Here is a 20,131-nt window from a genome sequence, read left to right as displayed (position 1 = left end):
CGATAACATTGTTTTAAATTTATCGATCCGTTATCCACATTCGATGTGTTTCAAACGTTATAGCTATTTTTTGGCATGCCTTCATACGTGTTTCTTTCGGCTTAGTTCAATTTCAGCTTATAGCGATATATAGACGTTTTACAAAATTAGGTTATAAAAAAGAAGGGACCAAGCAATTTCGACGCTCGCTGAGGGTACCAAAAAAATTAGTACTCTGTGGTCGTTTTCTTGTCACCATTTCCGAATGTTGGCATGCAGATTTTGATTTCCAGTCGTGAATATTTCACGTTGTAATAATCCCAAACAATCACTCATATCGCACCTGTACATAGTAAGAGTACTTCGCGCCAGGTTTTTCGAGTTACATCGAAAGCAATAACTTATCTCTTATACTGCCGAAAGTTGAGAGGATATTGTCCTGATTGTCCGTTCTTTGTCGATCCTATTAAGATGTCGAAAACATTTTGAAGGCTTTAACAGACTTCTACTTGACATGATAGGTCATCTTTCCACTTTTGGAGTGACGTAGTATCCATTTTTTTCTTGTGTCAGAATCCAGGAGCATTTTGTTGTTACTTCTAGTCATCTGGATAACCGGTGATGTTCTTTCGTTTTATTTTTACACAAATTTGGCCAACCAATATTATATTAGCGTGTTTCAACCCACGGTCGCACCATTTGACAACAGGGCATTTTGTTTTATGTTAAGATAATTTCTGCAATAGTCTGCCAGCGAGATTAGGTTGGTGGTAAAGACTAAACTCATATGGTCTCTGGTGCTTAAGTTGGATAGTTCGCACAATAAAGAACTGATTCAGAGGCCGGCATTTTCGTTTCGCAATAACCAAGGTATGCGGATCCCCTGAAAAAACTGGCACGATATATGTCCTTTAATGGGTGGGAGCCGGCTACATCAATACAGGGCCAAACAGACAGCGGCGCTTTTTCTGCAAGCGTTTTCTATTACCTGCAAACCGGTTTGGTAGCGGTCATGAACAAAAATCAAGAATACGTGACCGGCTTTGTAGAGCGAAAAAGCATACGGAAACGCGTCGCCCTCCGCACATGTGTTTGGCCCTGAAGGGGTTAACTCGCAAAGCTCGACTGGTTGTTCCCAATACTCACCAACGTTCCCTCAAGCTCTCCTGCAGAGCAGCCGTGTATACATTGTAAACACCGGCTCGTAATATTGAATGAAACATTATTAAATTGTACTACTCGAATATAATTATTGGAAACATAAAATATTCGGACGGCATTGTATATCCAGCTCTCACCTAAGCCGAAAAACATTGTCGCGTCGCACTCTTCACAAAAAATTTTATCAGTGGGAGTAAACATGCCTCGAACTAATTGTTCGCGCTTTAAAATCAGCTACCACAATCCGCTATGAGTAATACGTGGTGTATTGCCCCTCGCTGCCTCGTTGTTCGCCGAATAGAAGCGCACTTCTGAATCAACACCGATGTTGGGCAATCTATCTCTCTCTGGATTCCTTTCACCTGAGCGATATGAGGACAGAACACCGCAGTCCCCCGCACCAACCCATTGTTTCATTATTTCGTGCGCAGCCGTCATCCCACCATACGCTTGATCATGTGCTTTCCTACAGTAGTTACAATGAACGATCACCTATCATTGCTTTAGCCCACGTGAAAGTACGCAAGCAAGTAATGGCGCTCCAAAATAGATTATCGCAGCAAGTGACGCATCATGCTGGATGTTATATGAAACGGTAACCGCACCTTCTCCTTTAGGAAGTTTACGTGTCAGACCTTGTAGACATCGAACAAGCTGAAAAGTTTGTCTACTTTATCTGCGGCCACAATTGTGGCATCCCAAAGATTTTTTTTTGTGTGAGGCAAGAGTAAATGTACCTTACAATTGGCCCGAGAAATGCTGTCAAGAACTCTCTTGCTAGTTCAAGCACACCGATACCGTTATTCATATACTAATTTTTCCGTACCGCTCATTCTCACCTGAGCTTTAACAGAAGCCGGAAAATGAAACTGCGGCGGGGCTTTTGCATGACTCAGTTTTTGATACGACGTAAGTGGCTCACATTCCAATATGTTTTTGTCAAAGACAAAATTCCTGTTAAGGTTTAGCAAAAATACCAAAGATGTGTTCGTATATCAATAGAACAAATATTTAAATGTTTTAATATACAAAAGTTTTCTGTATTACCAAAGTTCAGTGTTTGTTTCTAGCAGGTGGATGCGGCTTTGCTAATACACGAGGTTTAACTCGGAGCTTTGCCAATGCAAGAAATTTTTGCATATTTCAAACAATATAGGCCAATAAAAAAAGGAGTCTACATCTGGCTCTTTTTTCGAGCAACGCGACCCTTTCATTACGAGGAGCACCTAAATCATCATCAAACGAGGTTTACACACCACCGATCAGGTAAACAACAATCGCGAAATCAGAAAAACCCGCACGACTACGCCATGACAACAAAATTGACGAAAAAATGGAAGCGTGCCTGCCGGCCACACCTTCACGGACAAACTACGCAAGCTACAACATAACTTCTTGGGAAAGGTAACGAGGCTGAAAAATTACCCAACTACAACGTTTCACATTCACGCCAAGCGGCCTAACCTTTCTCCACATATTCGGCCATACTACGCCGACAAATCAAGGCCATCCGTAATATATCCCAACTTCCCTTACGCACCGCATCTATGTCTCCCATGCAGCTCGCCCTATGCATGCAATTTTTAACTTAAGCTATCGGGAAGCGCGGATCTGCTCTCTCAAGAAGAACCTATACTTAGGGACAACTTTCTGTGGCAGTGCATTGAAGGCTACAGTGCCGAACTATGCCGTTTTGCTGCGCGGCTCAAACTAGTTCAACAAAAACCATTGGCTGGCTGTAACTTAGGAATTAAAAAATATATAATACTTCATTTTTAGCCTCGGATTGATAATGGTACAAACTTACTAAGCATAATATCTGAAAAAGACAGCATTATGTTTATATTTCTGGGTTTTTTTGTTGTGTCCTCGGCCACCAGCCTTCCATAGGATCTCTTCCGAAGAACTAGTGGTGGTGATTTATAATAAAGGAATGTAGGGAAAATAACTGCGGATATTTAACTCAACGGCGAGTTCACCCTCATACAACCCAGTCCAGGGAAGGCAAGTGGTGCTTTCAAAAGATAGGAGGAGGGAGAGAGAATGAAGAAAGAGGAGGGGCAGGAGAGTAATGGACTGTCTATGTCACGTTCGTCTCGCCCATGGCTTGAACGCTACAAACGCTGCGCTAGTCCTCTCACGACCAGGAAATTGTTTAGGGGATAGAAGACCTTCCGTGGGATGGCCTTCGGTTCGGTGGGGAACAGGAAGGCTTCCAGCTTGTGGCTTGCTCACTGATTCGCTAGAGTGCGTCGCGGAGTTCCTCCTTCGCGGTGTCATGCTGCCGGCAAGACCACAGTAAGTGCTCGAGCGCCTCGGGCTCGAGGCCGTCGGCGCAGGGGTTGGGGTGGGGGCGCACATTTCGTCCTCGTCAACGCGACCTTTCTTTTTCTCCGGTAGCTGGTAAATTCATTCTCCACAGAGGAATTTAACAAGCTTGAGAAGCAAAAGCTGTCACCACAAACGGAGCAAGTGGTTTGCGACGTGCACGCCCCAGTGAGACTGATGCAACCGCGACTCTCCGAAGTGTACGCAATTCGTTCGGTTTTCCAGCTTTCCGGCGTGGGCGAGCGTGTGCGTAAGCCTGTGCGCGTGCTGCTGTTTCGGTATACCGCGCCGGCGCTGTATAAGCATGCTTCAGATGTAGATGATGGTGCCCAGTTTTCAGCTTCAGAAAAATTTACAAATCAGTGCATGCCCAACAAACTGCAGCGTTGACAATATTCACTTCTACACGATACAGATTGTAAGGCATTGAACACGGTCGGTACAAGTTCTCCAGTCAAAGTGTTTGCTTGTGCTTAAAAAACAAGTGAATTATGGGTGAGGAGACGCCAATATGCTTGCATGCTCTGTGATCGTAGCTCAGTGCACTCAACCGCGGAGCTCATTCAAATAAATGCACTGTAGCAAGCGTATTTGTGTCACTCCGACAATGAAACCGAAACAACTCGGGAACTACTTTGGCGCAGTAACACAGAGAAGTTCGCTCCCCCCACCTGTATCTTTCTCTCCATTGCCACAGACATTTGTCCCCTGGTATAGGTGATGACCCCCAGACCGTTACACTGGCGTGGTGCGTGGCTTATCCACAAGGTGCACAACTTTGTTCACTAAAGTCAGGAGCATGACGGAACCCAGTCTGGCCGTGAGGGTACATTCGGAATAAAAAGAGGTCATTACCACTCCAAACTAAAACGTACTGACGTTTCGGCTTTCAGCACGGAAGCCTTGTTCACAATGAATGCATCACCAGAAGTGGGTGGTTTAGGTGGGCTTGAGTAATCAATGCAAAGAGGGTGCGTAGATAGGGTTTAAATTTCCGTTATTACGATTGAGTGTGTTGCATGGCGTCTGAATGATGTGCGATTCGAGATGTAGCCATGGCGCTTTAAGTTTTGTGTTGCGACGATTCTTGTGTTGTTCCAATCAGTCTTGTCGTCATTCATGATGGGGCGTGTTCGGGTAAAGCATTGTTGTGGGCGCTCTTTCTCTTTACTTCACGGGCGCGCTGCTGCAAGCGATTCTTGTACTTCCCTGATTTGCCCATACAAACACAGCTGCAGTCTGCGCAAGGTATCTCGTATACAACACTGACGATACGGCCATTGAGCAAGCGATCCTTCACTTTCACCAGCTGTTGGCGCGTCTCCCTGGCTGGAACATGTGCCACTTGCACATCATACTCCAGTAGAAGACGTGCCAGACATTCACTTGTTACGGGAATGTGTGGTACAGCAGCTCTATTTATCGGGGCGAGGGAGGAGAGGAAGTTCATCCAGTTGTCACAAACGCATTTGCTACAGTGCATTCCTTCGCATAAGCTCCGCGTTTGAGTACGCTGAGCCACGATCACTCAGGATGCAGGCCTATTGGCGTCTCCTTTCCCACGCTTCACTTGTTTGTAAACACAATCAACCGCTTTGAATGGGGTACTCGGACCGACCGTGGACAATACCGCCCAACTCTGTTTCGTGCGGAAGTGAATTTTGTCAGCGCTGCAGTTTGTAGAGCATGCAGTGATTTGTAAACTCTTCTGGAGCTGAAAACTGGGCAGGACCATCGACAGCTGAAGCCTGCTTACACAGCGGGAGCGCGATATACCGAAACAGCAGCACGCCGCGCGCACCATTACGAACACGACCGCTTCGCCGGCAAGCTGAAAAACTGAACGAATTGCGTAAACGACGTACAGTCTAGTTTGCATCAGTCTCAATTGGGCGTACACGTCGCAAACCACTTTCGCGGTTTGTTCTGACAGCCTTTGCTTCTCAAACTTGTTAAAATCCTATGTGTAAAATGAAGTTACGAGCTACCGGAGCAAAAGAAAAGTGCCGTCGACGAGGAAGAACTGTAAGTTCCCCATCTGCGCCGACTGCGCAGAACCTGAGACGCTCGAGCGCTTTCTGTGCTCTTGCCGCCAGCATGACACCGCGATAGAGGAACTCCGGGCCGCACTCCAGCGACTAAGTACAGCAAGCCAGAAGCTGGAAGACTACCTCTTCCCCACGGCACCGGACCCCATCCGACGGGAGGACTTCCAGCGCCTACTCAACTTCTTGTTCGTGATAGGACTAGCGCAGCGTTTGTAGCCGTCGAGCCATGGACGAGACGAACGTGACATTAACAGTCCTCCACTTTCCTCGCTCTCTCCTCTTTCTTCCCTCCCTCTCCCTCTTCCTATCCTTAGAAACTCCCCCTCCCCTTCCCTGGACTGGGTTGTATCAGGGTGAACTCTCCGTTGAGTTCAATAATATCCCCAGTTATTTTGTCTTTCCTCCTTTATGAATAAATCACCACCACTAGTTATTCGGAAGAGAACCTATGGAAGGCTGGTGGCGAAGGACGCAACAAAAAAATCAAGCAATATTAAAATAATGCTGTATTTTTGTCATATTCTGCTTACTAATTTTGTGTCATTATCAATCCAGGGCTAAAAAACTGTGGTTGATTGCTATGTCAGGAATCAGTAAAATACGAAAGTGAAATGTGCAGCGATATCTGCAGATGAGCATGATTTGCGCGTCGGCGGCTGTCTTTAGGGTGTGTTTGGCGAGCGACATCCTGGTGGCGGGTCGCTTCCGCAAAGGTGTACTGGCGTAATTTCCGTGACGGGAATGACGTCAGTGATATCTTGGGGTATTGCGGCATAAAACACTTTCGTGTTAAAGTATAAAACCCGAAAACGGGCGACCCAAAGTATCCTCGGTGTTCAATGGCGTGTAATGTATGCAGGCAACCAAGTGTGCGCCGCCATATCTGTGGCCAAGCGTCTGTTGCTAGGCGACGTTGCGCGCACGGCCCGCAGATCAGGCACCCCTCTTCTCCTCCTGCAACCATGGGAATGCGCCCGTGGCCTCCGCGATTTTCTGCCGCCGGCGCGCCGCCGGCAGCAAATCGTGGAGGCCACGGTGTGCCGTCACTCGTTACGTCGGGCTCCGCGGGATGGCGGCACTTGTCCGTGCTAAGCACGACTGCGAAACACATGACTGTGTTTCACGTTACGAACTCTTCGCCGAACACAAAGTATTGCGTCGAGTTCACTGTGAGTGCGATTAATAACATCTCTGTTGGCGCCACAGTTTAGAATCGTATTGGAACGGAGCAGGTGCGCACGCCGGTGTCTTTTTTTTCTTCGGCGTGCGGCCGCAGCGGCCCATGCTGCGCCGTGTCCGTGGCGCATCGGCCATGTCTATGGCCGTTTCCAGTGTTGCCAAGCGAAGAAATTGACCGCTAAACTTTTCAACGAATACCGTCTATAACGTACTCTTTAGTACTAAAGGTTGCTTCCCCGTAAAAAGACCCTTTTTGCAGGGGTGCAGCCTTTCGAGTCCGCTTGCTTCGTTGTACTGGCGTACCCTACGTGACGGCCACTTAGAAAAAACAGCGCCAAAAATACGATACGACCGGGAGTAAAGACAAACACTGCGCTGAACTGCCAACTGAGTTTTATTTGGAAGAACAATGAATATATACTAGAATCAAAAACAAGGAGGAGAGAAGGAAATCTATAACAAAAACACACAAAAATGGAAGTTGATTGTTGAAATGAAAGCAGCCACGTGTAATGCGTTGATCATGATCCTAGGTATCTTATCTCGCTGTCGCACAACTCGATAGAGGGTGTGCTCACGCACCTATCTCCCATTGTGCGGATGACGAAAGCCTCGTGAATCTCCTTCGTGCGCTGCTCGCGATACCGCTTCAGGATGACGGTGCGGTCAAATGCTGGTGGGGATATCTTGCATTGCTGGCACTTTGCACAGTGTGCAGCTAGACTGCTGCCAGTGTCTGTCCGTACCGTGTTTGCGTGCTCCCTGAGCCGGTCATTAATGCAGCGGCCAGTTTTCCCGACATAGCTTTTGCCACACGAGAGCTCAATCTTCTACACCACACCTTCTATGCACTCCCTGAAGCGAATGGCGTGTTTCTTGCTGCATTTTCTGCTGTTACCGGCCCCGCATTCACCCGGCCGCACATACCGCTAAGTTTTCAAGGCGCCGAAAAAAACAACACGCACGCCCGCGCGACCGAAAATGCTGTCCTCCTCTCTTTACGCTCGCCCATTTTCTGTGGCGTTTTCGTGTGACGTCGGGAGGAGCCGAGCTCGCAATTGGCTGCGCTACTGCACGGCTCCCCGGCCTTCAGACAGAGTCAGTCGGCCCAGCGTTTCGTCCGCCGGGCGCCGACGGGTCGTCGCAATTAGTTCGCTCAGTTGAAACGAAGCCAGGACACGTTTGTGAATGGAAGAATGTGCCTTTCTTTACTTGGTTAGTTTGTACACTGTATCTAGCTCCAAGTCAAGGTCGCTTCACACAAGCGCTGCACAAGCGTACATGCGACGCTTCGCTGACTGGTACGCCAGTAGGAAAATATGAGGCCTCTTGAAGGCAGGAGAAGAGTCAGCGAAGTCAACATAGGTACTAAGGAAATAAAATCAACTGATATTTTTACCGTACAGCGTAAAACTAGGGTGCGGGAAGCACTTTTTGCACTGGGCGAAAAAGCACAGCGGCCAGCAGCACGACTACGCATCTGCGAACGCTTTTCCGTCTAAGAAATGCAATTGCTAGACGTGAGATATTGTGGAAACTTGGGGGATCCCTACTACGCGAGCGCAAAACAACAAATAGTCACCCGAAGCTGCTTGGAATGCTAAAACTAAATAAATGTGTAAACTGGTTATATATTATATACCTTATATTTCCAAGGTCAGCAGCGCGCGCCCGTGGCCTAGTGGTTCGGAGCGCTAGGTATGTCAGAGCAAGTGTTTTGCAAGTCACAAGTTCGAATCCCCGCGGTTGCGTGCTTTTTTTTTGCGTCTGCGGGGACGCGGAGGGCGTTCATGCACTGCGTAGGCCTCGGCTAGTGAATGCTATGATTCCAAGCCGTCCTGGGAGGCTTATCTTATGCATTTTACAGCCGACAACATGGCAGAAGCGCGGTACGATGATTACTGAGATATTGAGAATGACCATCCAACCACGCCATTGGTTGTGTTTTACAGAACCGAAACCGAAACCTAAACTTGTTTGATTGCTAACCTTGGGCATCGTCCAATCACGGTGCCCCCTCCTCCCAGCGTCACAGCCTTAGTTGGTGCGGCCGCCGCTAACCGCGCATGGTAGTTTTCTTCTTTCGCGCTTTGTAAAATAATTACCGATTTGTCAACCGGATAAACGATGAAAAGTGTGCTAATTTGAGCCAGTCTACGCAGTGCAAGCAAAAACGGGAGCTTGACAAATTCACTTCAGTGTCCCTTTAATATTTGAGTTGACTGGTACAGGAAAGATTGCTCACCATCGTTCGTTCTTACTTTTGGAGTGTGCCGTATTGTATGCCTGGGATGGTAGCCAGAAGATTTACTGTTAACTTGATAGTGGGTCTTTTGCTTATACGCCTCGAGCTTCGCGATCGCTGCGCCGCCTGCCGCCGCTTCTCGGCGGCGTTGACGGGATTTGCGCTGCGTGGCTGATAGGGGTTCGTGCAGTGTTTTGGTTCGGTTTTTCTTTTTTTTCGCCTTTCCGCGCCCTAAAAAACTTGTTATGGTGACGTCGATAAGCAAAGAGTACGTTTAGGTCGCTTAAAAAGCAGCTGCGTCTTCGTAGAGCACGCGATCGCCTGCAAGAACTACCGGGGGACGCGGTTCTGCACGCTTCGTCGCCGCTCTTCCGGGCGTCGGCGACGGCAGCAGCATATCACCACTGTCACCTCCAAATACGTCAAGCTGTAACAAATGAAGTCTACTGTCGCCTCGTTTTTACCTGATACTGGTACAGTGAGAGGTTCGCTTCATTTTGCAGCGTGGGCAACGAATGCGGCTTCGTTTCGAATATATACGTCGCAGAAAAATATGTTTCGGGGATGTGATTACCCAATTCCGGACAATAACTTATGCCCTTTATGGGAATATAAACCACGAGAAAATGTTAAGTATACTCCAAGCCTGTGGGTCGTTAAATATTTGCCCACACACGCCTTATAGCAGGAACCAAGGGAAGGTAATGAAACCACGGAAAAATAAATGCTGCGCAAGTGCGGAAGAAACATAATAGCTTTAACGGAAATAAAAAAAAAACAGTGCAGCTTCTGAGATGTTAAAGACGTTCGTCGAAACTTAAGCCAGGACAGGTAGGGTTCACCAGACCCACTATATGCGAAATGCACTGCTATTTCGCGAGACATCAGTGGAAGGGGGGGGGGGGGCAGGAGGAGAGGGCGACGTTGTGTACAAATGTGGAGCAGCGGAATCAAGCAATGAACGTTTTAATAATCACACACACAAATCTCCCGTTCACTTTCCTTTTGTTTTTCGACTTCAACGAAGACCTAATCGTACGGCGGACCTATATTTGGACAGTTCAACAAGCGATGAAATGTGTCGTTGGAAGAGTGTGGCATGTGATAAGGCTCTCTGATTTCAGTTTCTGCTTTATTCTGCAGGCTCCTTGTGCCATATGACAATATTTCAAAGAAGCATTTAGTCGCAGACGTGCATTACATTCTAAGCTCGTCTCCGCGCTGCTCGCAGAGGATATATGTAGCAGATAAATGTTTGTGGGCTCTCACCTCACGACATGACGACTCTGTCGTGTGCTGACCCCTGAGTATAATTATGCATTGTCCATCGTACTTTTTGTTGAATATTCCCGAAATTAACCCAGACTGGCTTGTAAATGGTGGTGATCAATTTCGGAGGTGTAATATTGGCAAACGTAACTGGCGTGCTGTCAGGTATGAGTGCTCCGCTGATTATGTAAGCGCACAAAACTGATTTACATCGTAGTGTATAGCCGTAGCATGAGCATCTGAGGAACCGGTGGTCACGGAGACACTGTTAGTAAATTTCAGGGCCGTGTAACTGCTATCAGCTCCATCATACTCCGGTTCCGCGAATCTAGCCTGTGACACACACCTGGCGCTTATAAAGACCGAATATACCACACTAAGACCACGTCAGAAACATTTATGCCCTCGTAAACACATCCCATTTGCGAACAGAGTGACTGCTCCACAAAAACATGGATTTCAAGCGCCCGCAAACGGTAAATGTCGGTCGTGAACGTGCCTCAAAAGCAGTGGCGGCACTGGGGAGCGGGACGCGGACTGCCGCCGCTGCTTTCGAAACGGGCCGCTAGGGGGATTTCAGTGGCGCCCCTACAGGCCGCGCTCAAGGCGTATAAATGGTGTGCACAACCTTCATGTAATAGATTTGGTCAGCTCGAAGCATTGAATATTCAGTATGCATAGTGCATTACGGCCGATTAAGCCTTAGAAAAGGTGGCTTAAATGTGGAATGCGTGGAAATAATTACGGCTTAAGATAGATAGATAGATTTCGGTGGAATGAAATGTACTAGGCATAGTAAAATGTCGGGGCTGCTGTGTTGACTAATCGAGGGGTGTAAGAAAGGTACCCATTCCTATTGGCAGTTAGCGCGACCACGGGCGGCGCTGCCAAGCGCGCCTCCGTGACGTCGGCTTAGGGACTCTCGCATTTGTCGTCTGCTTCACTCGGGCTCGCTCTCCCTGCAGTTTCTTTGCGCTCAGTTGACGTCTGATGCTTGTTCGCACCAGATTTTGCATGTGCGCAACTTTTTATCATAATAAAACACTTTAAATCGCACACACCAGCTCAAGGCGCAATTTAAAGTATAGTTTTTGAAACCGCTCCGGAAGAAACATTGCCAGCGCCGCCCCAGCTGTTGCGAAGCCGGCCCTGTACGGATCGAGAAGAGCAGGAGTAAGCGTCAGCTTTAGTGTTCAGCAATGTTTAGAACAGAGGGAGCCGACAGCTCCTAATAACCGACAACAGCGAAAATGCAAGACCAAAACAAATACCAGTCCTTCGGGGCTGTCGGATTTGGCAGGTGGCGTTACGGTTCCCGGTAGTCACATGAAAGAAAAAAACAGTTTTTGCAACCTCGCCGAACGATCGAAAGTATTATATCTCATCACTTTACGTTGTAAAAGCATGAAAGTATGCTGACATGCACTATCGGCCGAAAAACCAGTAGGTTGAGTTACAGATAACTCAATGTGTGTTGGTTTTATACTACGCTTCTAACCAGTATGGAGGTTTATTGAGCAAAACGAGTAACGTCTACGGTAAAGATACACAAATGCTATGTTTGTTCAGACTTTGAGAGAAATTCAGTACATTTCTTGCAGCCTTCTCTCCCCAATATTCAGATATGCGTTGTAGGAAAACTGCTCTCAAGAGGTGGCGGAGCAGGAGGAACAGGAGGAGGACGGGAAAACTTAATTTAACAGTAAAATAGAACTGATTAATTGGCCAGGTCCTCAGTACAGGACAATAAAGTAAGAGTAATTTTCTTCGATTGATAGAACGCCATCCCGAGTAGACTAGGATTTGTTTCTTACGCCTCGAAGGGTTGGCAAGCAATAAAAAGATTTTTGGAAATATTTATCGGTTCGATTCTTGTAATATATGCACGTATACTATTTATTGTCTTGGTTAGCTAGTATATCACACCTTTACACCCTAATAATGTCATAATTGTTTTGGTTGAGATTCAGCTCGTTGTGATACCGATGGTTACGGTACAAATTCGGAGCACAAAAGCCGCCTTCGAGTACTCTGGACAACGTACGTTGTCTGGAGCGCGATCGCGGTGGCGTAGCACAAACCTTCTGATTCTATTTGCATGTGAATAACCAACGCACGCAGAGAACATGCATTTTCTTGCACGCAGCCATAACGAAAGCGAATTTGTGAAGAAGGAAATGTATGCCATACAGCTTGAAGAAAATATTCACACGACCTTTGAGATCCTGCCCAGCATCCCAAAACCTACTAATAAACCTTTGTGATGGTGCGGAAAAATTAATGCGTCGGGAACAGTAAAAAAACAAAACAAAAAAACACACCAACCTGATACAAGTCAACAAAGAAAGAAATAGACAGCTTGTTTATTGCCTGCAATGCAACGCACGTGTAGGGGCCCTCAGCTTCGCACGTAGCATTAGACTTTTCAGTCTTCATAAGAGGATCCCAAAAATACTGTATGGAAGCCTCTGCACTTTGAATACTTATCGAGGAGCTCTGGACGCGGAACGTCGCGTATAAGCTACGAAGGACAAGTTACACACGATCTTCTGACCGTTGCTCTGAAGAAATTTATTCTCTCTCTCCTCGTGTGTTGCAAACTTTTTGGGGGATACAGCTTGAAATTATTCATGTGTCAGAGGCAGGTAAAAATACCTGAATTACTAGAAATACGCTTTTTTATGCACTAAAGCATCAAAGCGGGCGATTTGTAGCAGAGGCGCTGCTGCCCCTCACAAGCGGAGTGTAACAGACGACAGCGGAGCGAGTCCCTAAGCCGACGTCAGAGCCTGGGGGCGCCACTCAAACATCTCACCGCCAACAGCATGTTACGCTTTCGTGGTACCGTGAGCTGCAAGGACTGCATGGCCTGAGCTTCAAGCTGTGAATTGCACCCCGGGTCCCTCCGTCTACAACTCGTGCCAAACTCATTGATGCGTGGAACACAGTGGTTCGACACGTCAGCGGCTGCACCTCGCCTCTTTGTTCCGGCTTCCTTTCGTAGAGGTGTTTTTCTATCGACATCTGCCACCCCGGAATCCGTGCCACTGAATACCTCGTTACACAAGGGTACCTCTGGCCGAGCATTAACACTAATGTCGGCCAGTGCGCATGCCGGTGCGTCGCTTGTCAGGCCACCAAAGTGTGTCGGTGCACGAAAACTCTCAGGCAGTCTTTTTTACCACCTATCTGTCGGTGTCACCACGTACATTTTGTTTTGGCCAGGCCCCTTCCTCCTTTTTTCAGCTGCCCGCTTATTCTGACAATGATTGACCGCTTTACACGCAGGCCCGAAAGCTGGGCCCATTCCGGACATCACTGCAAAAACGGTCGCCGAAACATTTTTTACATTGGTTTGCCGATTAGGCTGCCCAGGCATTGCTACGGGGACCGATGCAGAGAACTACAATGTACTCTCTTCACTTCCCTCAACCGCCACCTGGGAACTAAACACTGCCGCGCCGCGGCATACCATTCCTGGGAAAATGGCATCGTTGAGCGGATCCCTGGTCACCTCAAGACTGTCCTCGATCAAGACCACTGGATGGATAACCTTCTTATGGTGTTTCTCGCCCTTCGTGCCGTCTTTCGGCGTCATCTCAGGTATTCAACAGCCGAAAGTATCTACTGCGCACCCCTGAGGCTTCTTGATGACTGGTTCAGCCCATCGGTCCCACTCGCTAGCCACTGCAGGACCTCTATTACCCTCAGAGGGCATTCTGAACCTGCCCGGTACACCTCGATTTTCTGGCCGCGGCATCTATGTGCATGCCGCCGTTTCTTCTTGAACACATACCTTTGACCGGTGAGACTCTGTCCATACGCCTCTTACACCCTCGTACGCTGGGCCCTACTTGTAAAAGAAGAAGCCGATGTCTACAACTGTCCTGTTGAGAGTCCTTCAAGAGCTCGTCTAGTAAAAGAAGAAGCCGATGTCCGCAACTATCCTGTTGAGAGTCCTTCAAGAGATCGTCTAGTTAGACCGGCTCAAACCAGTGCACTTTGAAATGCAACCCAACAATCTCCGTTCAGAAGCCGCAGGCCTAACGTACCTGTTATCTGCTAACATCTAAAACCAACACACTCATGCCTTCCCATCGTGTGAAACTCGACATTCCGCCTTGGCGGGGAGCCCCCTAGCGTCCTTTGTCCGAGCTCTCGGCCAGAGCCTTTGCGGTGGTTACCAAACACGTGGAAAGCAAACAAACTATCTTCGCGTGCTTGGTGTACCAGCACAGCACAGGACGGGCAGCTTGGTAATGAAAGCCTGCCAGGTTGGCGCGCTTGCTCTCGCGCTGGGATGCGACCGCGCGGTTTCAGACAAAGGCACTCGGCCTCGAGCACATAACTACCAGTTAGCAGCCGACGCTATCATACTCTTAACACTATTTATTTTAATGCGACAAGCCTCCGAAGCATCAAAAGTTCCGTAAGAGATCGTTGCCAAAAATGTCATCAATTCGTGCGTGCTCTGTAGCGGAGGAGATAGTATTCAAGACACGCTCGGAATGTCGATGCGATTACATACCTGCTGACGCATTTATAATAAGCGGCGTGTTGAGAAGTAAACACAAAATTAATTCCATCCGACTATTCGACTCTTTCCCAAGAATGACTACGTTGCAATGCTGTTTTGTTGCATTAACAACGCTGCATTTGTTCCGTCTGTTAAAAATCAGACAAATGACACGCATATGTACCATATTAGCCTTTATACGCTCTTCCAATCGAAAGAAACCATGGTCAAGAACTTTACAGAAGCTAAACGTTTCCAAACTAATAAAGATGTGGAAAAAGTCATAGATATCAACAGTAGAGAGAAAAAAGAAAATATTACGCACATTTGAGGCCAAAGGTCACTATGTACAGGGTGTTGCGACAATAACTGGAACAATTCAAAAATTTTTCTTTAGCGAACCGCCGCTCTGTTCGCGCCAAAACTTCCCACGAAGATCGCATTTTTTGGTCTATCTTGTTTGATACAGGAAACAACGACGGTACTTACCTGTTTATTCTGAAAATATATAAAAACGATTTTCGCCTATGGGAAAATGGCGGCTGATTTGGATGTGCAAGCCAGGGCAAGTTGATGTTGGAACGACGGAACCACCTGGGGTATGCAGAGCGAACCGCACGTTTGGGATTCACGATAGGAAGGAGCCAAATGGTGCAGCAGACGATCAGAAAATGCACCTAGGAGTGAGCTAGCAGACGATCAGAAAACCCGAATTTCGGGCTCCCACGTCCAAATCAGCCGCCATTTTCCCATAAGCGAAAGTCGTTTTTATGTATTTTCAGGAGAAACATGTAAGTACCTACGTTGTTTCCGATGTCGAACAAAACAGACCACAAAATGCGACCTTCGTGTGAAGTTTGACCGCAAAGAGAGCGGTGGTTCGCTCAGGAAAGTTTTTAAAGTATTCCAGTAATCGTCGCAACACCCTGGATAGCTCGCAGTAGCAGGGATTGTTTAATCTAAAACTGCACGCTGGATTCGTTTTTTCGTTTGCATATAGAAAAAAAACACGCTATAAACACGCAGTCGGTAACAGGCGAGAGGCTAGTAAATCGTAAAACAAATGTCTCCAAGGGTTGTTCCAGGAACAATCGAAGCACAAGGTGCTAAATAATTTCGCGTGAGCAGTGAGAACACGGAAAGGTTACACCTAAGCAAAATGAAAATTAAAGTTCATCGTGGGAGACAGGAGAAGGCGTTGCGCGGCTTGGCAGGCAATAGACCATCGTCTGTGCACGAAATTTGCACGAAAGCAAGAAGATACGCACGCATTTTCTGAAATTTTCACTAGAAAAACGTCTTCACTCAGAGAGGCAGCGCAAAATCTAAGTCGATAGCGTAAGTAATTTCGACTTAAGAGAGTTTTTTACTCTTTACAAACTAAACGTTTCTAAAGGTCAACAGTGGTGCAGTGTGCGAATTTATAATGGAAATTTCACCGTTGCAGTATAAACTATGGCAAATTGTGTAATGTCGAGGTCATTCAAAAAAATTGCACAAAATAAACTTCGTATCACATAAAGATAACACGCAAGTAGCACGTCACTTTAAGCAGCGCATTGCAAGAATTTAAAGAAAAGACCAAAGCTAATAAAAATGAACGTACAGTGTCAAATTATATTAATGTAAATATAATTTATTTTTTATACAATGCCCACAACAGTTTTGTGCGTGCAAGCCAAGTCCATAGCATCGGTAATGTCGTTAACGTCATACTCCACTTCGCACATGTTCACCAGCACACGAAGGCGTCCGAGGGCGTAGGGGTTCTTGGAGAGATTGAAGCAGTTTTCGCTGAAGTGGCGCGCAGCGCGTTCGTAGCAATCAAAATTCCTCAAGGGACGTTTCTCACTCAGGAGTGCCTTTGTACTTTCTTCGTTGTTTTCAGAGATTATGCTGGCAATCTCAGCGACTTTGTTATCGAGGAAAGACCGCTTACGAAGAGCCAGCTGTAGCTTACGCCTAATAGAACGTTTGGCTGCAGGGCTGGAAGCCTTTCTTAGCTTGTACTGCAAGATCGCGATGGGCACGTCACGGCTCGAGACAGCATCAAGAGGTGCGTCTGGAACCACAATTGGCTGAGCTTCTTTCTCTCCCTGAAATTCGCCCACCGGAAGGTTCCCGAGGCTCATGTCCCCATATTCCATCACGTGACTGGTGGTCGTCTCCTTTTTGACAAGCTTGAACTGGTCGATAAGCGTTTCCTTGCGCAGGTCTTCTCTGTCGGAGTCCTCCATCCACTTCACGCTGTAGACATCGCCGAGGTAGGTCTGGCGATAGTCATCCATGTAGCAGGCATAAGACGACTCATCTGGATTTGCTGCCGTTGTAGCGTAGACGTTGACATTGTCGGGCAGCAGGCCGTCAAACATGGAACCCGATTCACAGGCTTCGATGTAGATGACCATTTTTGCGAACTTGTTTTGCTTATGCATCTTCTTTATGACGTTCACGAACGGCTTGGCGTGCAGCTCTTCATCCGGGAATGCAATTAGGCCAGGAGCACCGTGGTCGGCGAAGTTGACAAAAACATGGTCGTTGGGACCGCTTGCAATAACTTTTCCGCTGCCTCCCTTTACCTTCTTCCCTTGGAGGATGTTCAGGAAGTTCTGCGGCGTTACCAGCTTTCCGGTGTAGTCCTTGGGAACTCCTGGATACACGTTGCTTCCGTTGGGGTGGTTGATGATGACACCGGGTGTTGGGTTTTGTTGGTTGTTGGCGATGTCGTCATACATCATGACTACGATTTGCTCGTCGGGGATGCCGTGGTTGCGGAGAACATGGTACGCGTGACATATATCGGCCTGGTGCCTGTAGTTGTAGTACCCGTTGGAGCCAGCGACTAGCAGTGCCCAGAGCTTCGGTTCGTCGTCCTGGCCATTGCTGGTGATGGCTGACTTTCCCGCCGCTGAGGCAGCGGCGAGTCCCACAAGCAGCAACGCTGCGGTGATCATTGACTCCCTTGCTGACATCGCTAGTGACAGCAGACCATTTCTGCTGTCTTTATATACAATGCGGTTCTTATCAGGTATATCATGATACCTGGAAAGGTGCCTCCCCTTGATGCAACAACACACGTGATCTAGCTGAAGAGAATATGACGGCGGCGAGGGCGGATTCAAGTGTTTGGTTTCGATAACATTGTTTCAAATATCCGGTATTTACGGGAGATTTCTTTCAAACGTTTCAGATAATTCTTTCCATGCCTGCCTACGCGCTGCTTTCGGCTTCGTTCAGATGGCGTTTTTTGCCCTAGGTAGACATTTTCAACATGAGACCACAAAAAAAGACTGGACAAGAAAATAACGAAGCTCACCGAGGGTGGTGAAAGAGAATTGGTGTTTGATAGTCGTTTTTTGTCGCCTATTTCTAATAAACTCATGGAACTTTTGATTGTGAAGAATATGCTACTGGCTCTCATATGTGGAACCTATTTACTTAGTATGTATTTCTACCTTGCGATAATCGCAGACAATCCCTGTAAATTGCACCTGCAAAAATTCAAGAGTATTTAACACCGGTTTTTTCACAGCCACCTCGAAAGCAATAACTCATTTTGTATACTGCCCAATGTTGAGGATATAGAGTTTCCTTTATATCCGTTTCATGTGTTTCCTACCAATGAGGTTTAGCGTATGGTTTGGAAGCGCCAAGAGAGTTTTGCCTAACGTGATAGGATATCTTATAACATTTTGAGTGAGGAAGTAGTGATTTGGTATTTTGTTTCCTGTCACAGAACCTAGGAACGTATTATCGTTACTTCTATAGAATAGCCCGTGACGTTCCTGTGTTTCATTTGTACACGAACTTGGTCAGCCAACGGTATCTTCATTTGTTTGAACCCACAGTCATATGTGCCGACTACAAGCCATTTTGTTGTGAGGGACACAGATTTGTGATATATAGTCTGACAGCGACATTTTTAATTTGGTGAAGGCTGAAATTGTCTAGTCTTTACAACCCATGTGCACAACATCGCACACAAATTGACTGATTCAGAGTCCGGTTTTTATAGTTTGCCACGGCAAAGGTGGGCGGATCCTCCGGAAAAACTGACACGGTTCTCTTCTGTAACGGGTGGGGATTGTTCTCAACAATAAAGGGCCAAACAGATAGCGACGCGTTTTGCACGCGTAATTTTTCTTTTAAAATCCGCCGGGCAGCCGTCGTGAACACGAATGAGGGATACCTCACCGGTTTTGTAGAGCGAATAAGGAGTACGGAGGCGTCGCCGGCCGCACATGTGTTTTCGCCTTTAGGGACCAGTTGCCAAAAATCGACTGGGTGAAATTGATACTCACCACCACTTCCTCGAGGCCTTGTGCAAAGTGCCTATAAATAAATTTAAAATGAGCCTCCCTTAGTAAGAAAAACGAAATTATAGGTTGTACACACTGGATATCACGATCTTAACCTCGTTATGAAATTTCGGTACAGCTTTATCTCTACAGCTGTCACTTAAGCCGACACAAAGTGTGAGATTGCACTTTTACCAAAGAATTGCTTCATTGGGAGCAAGCATGTGGTACAAATGGTTTTTCGCGCTTTGTACTTCCTAAAGCAGCTGCCACTTTGCGTTATGAGTAATACATTTTTGGTGTTTTTTGTGGCGGTGTTTTCCGAAAGAACTAGTGGAAATATTGCGGCTTGTTTCCTGTTAATTCGCCGATGAGAAGCGCAATTCTTGGTTTCTCAGCTATCTCTCTCTCTGGATTCCTTTCATCTCAGCGATAGGAGGACATAGCTCCGCACTCCGCTGCTCCCATCCATTGTTTTATTCTATCAGGTGCAGCTGTTTTTCGCCATACGCTTGATCATGTGTCTTCGTATCATGGCACGACTAAGCACTCATCTATCAAGAACTTGGGACGCCGTGTGAGTGCGCTTGTAAGTAACGGCGGCCCAAGATTGATTGGTGCAGCAAGTGACGCACCGTGCTTGAAGCTATAAGACAGTGTAAACGCACCTTCTCCTCTTGGGAAGTTAACGTATTACGCGTAGTAGAAGTATAACAAGGTAAAATGTTTGATATATCTTTGATCTGTCGCCATGTGTAACACATTCAAACGAGTCTTTGTGTGAAGGAAAAGTTAATATACCTGGCGATTGCCTTGAGACGTGCGGTACAGAACTCTTCTGTTACTTCGAACTCGCTGATAGGCCTGCTGTTGTGAGTTTATTTACCAATTTATTTATTTTAAATACAAAGCAAAAACTAGACGTCGGGGCCAGGTATATTTTCCGGCCACTTCTTCTCACGGAAGTTACAAAGTTGCTTTCAACTTATAAATTTTAGTACGTGAGAAAGTGTAACAAACCACACCATTTGTACGCAAAATACTAAAAGAAAAATTTGCCCTTTGGACTAAGCAGTTGTGCGTAATAGGGAACGGTGGACGTAATAAA

The 20,131-nt window shown here is 46.9% G+C and overlaps 1 protein-coding gene and 1 pseudogene across 2 annotated transcripts in view; one reads left to right on the top strand and one right to left on the bottom strand.

The window, feature by feature from the left end:
• LOC144169166 (uncharacterized) overlaps positions 1-20,131 on the top strand; it is a 577,944-nt gene that overhangs the window by 231,223 nt on the left and 326,590 nt on the right. The window lies entirely within an intron of this gene.
• On the bottom strand, positions 16,341-17,718 carry LOC144169162 (legumain pseudogene; annotated as a pseudogene). The gene has a single exon (XR_013322378.1). The product of XR_013322378.1 is annotated as a legumain pseudogene (transcript).

The sequence above is a fragment of the Haemaphysalis longicornis genome, unplaced genomic scaffold (genome assembly GCF_048455015.1).
Source record: "Haemaphysalis longicornis isolate Haplotype H1 unplaced genomic scaffold, Haemaphysalis longicornis Haplotype H1 scaffold_2, whole genome shotgun sequence".
NCBI lineage: Eukaryota > Metazoa > Arthropoda > Arachnida > Ixodida > Ixodidae > Haemaphysalis > Haemaphysalis longicornis.
This window is presented reverse-complemented; position numbering and strand designations above follow the sequence as displayed.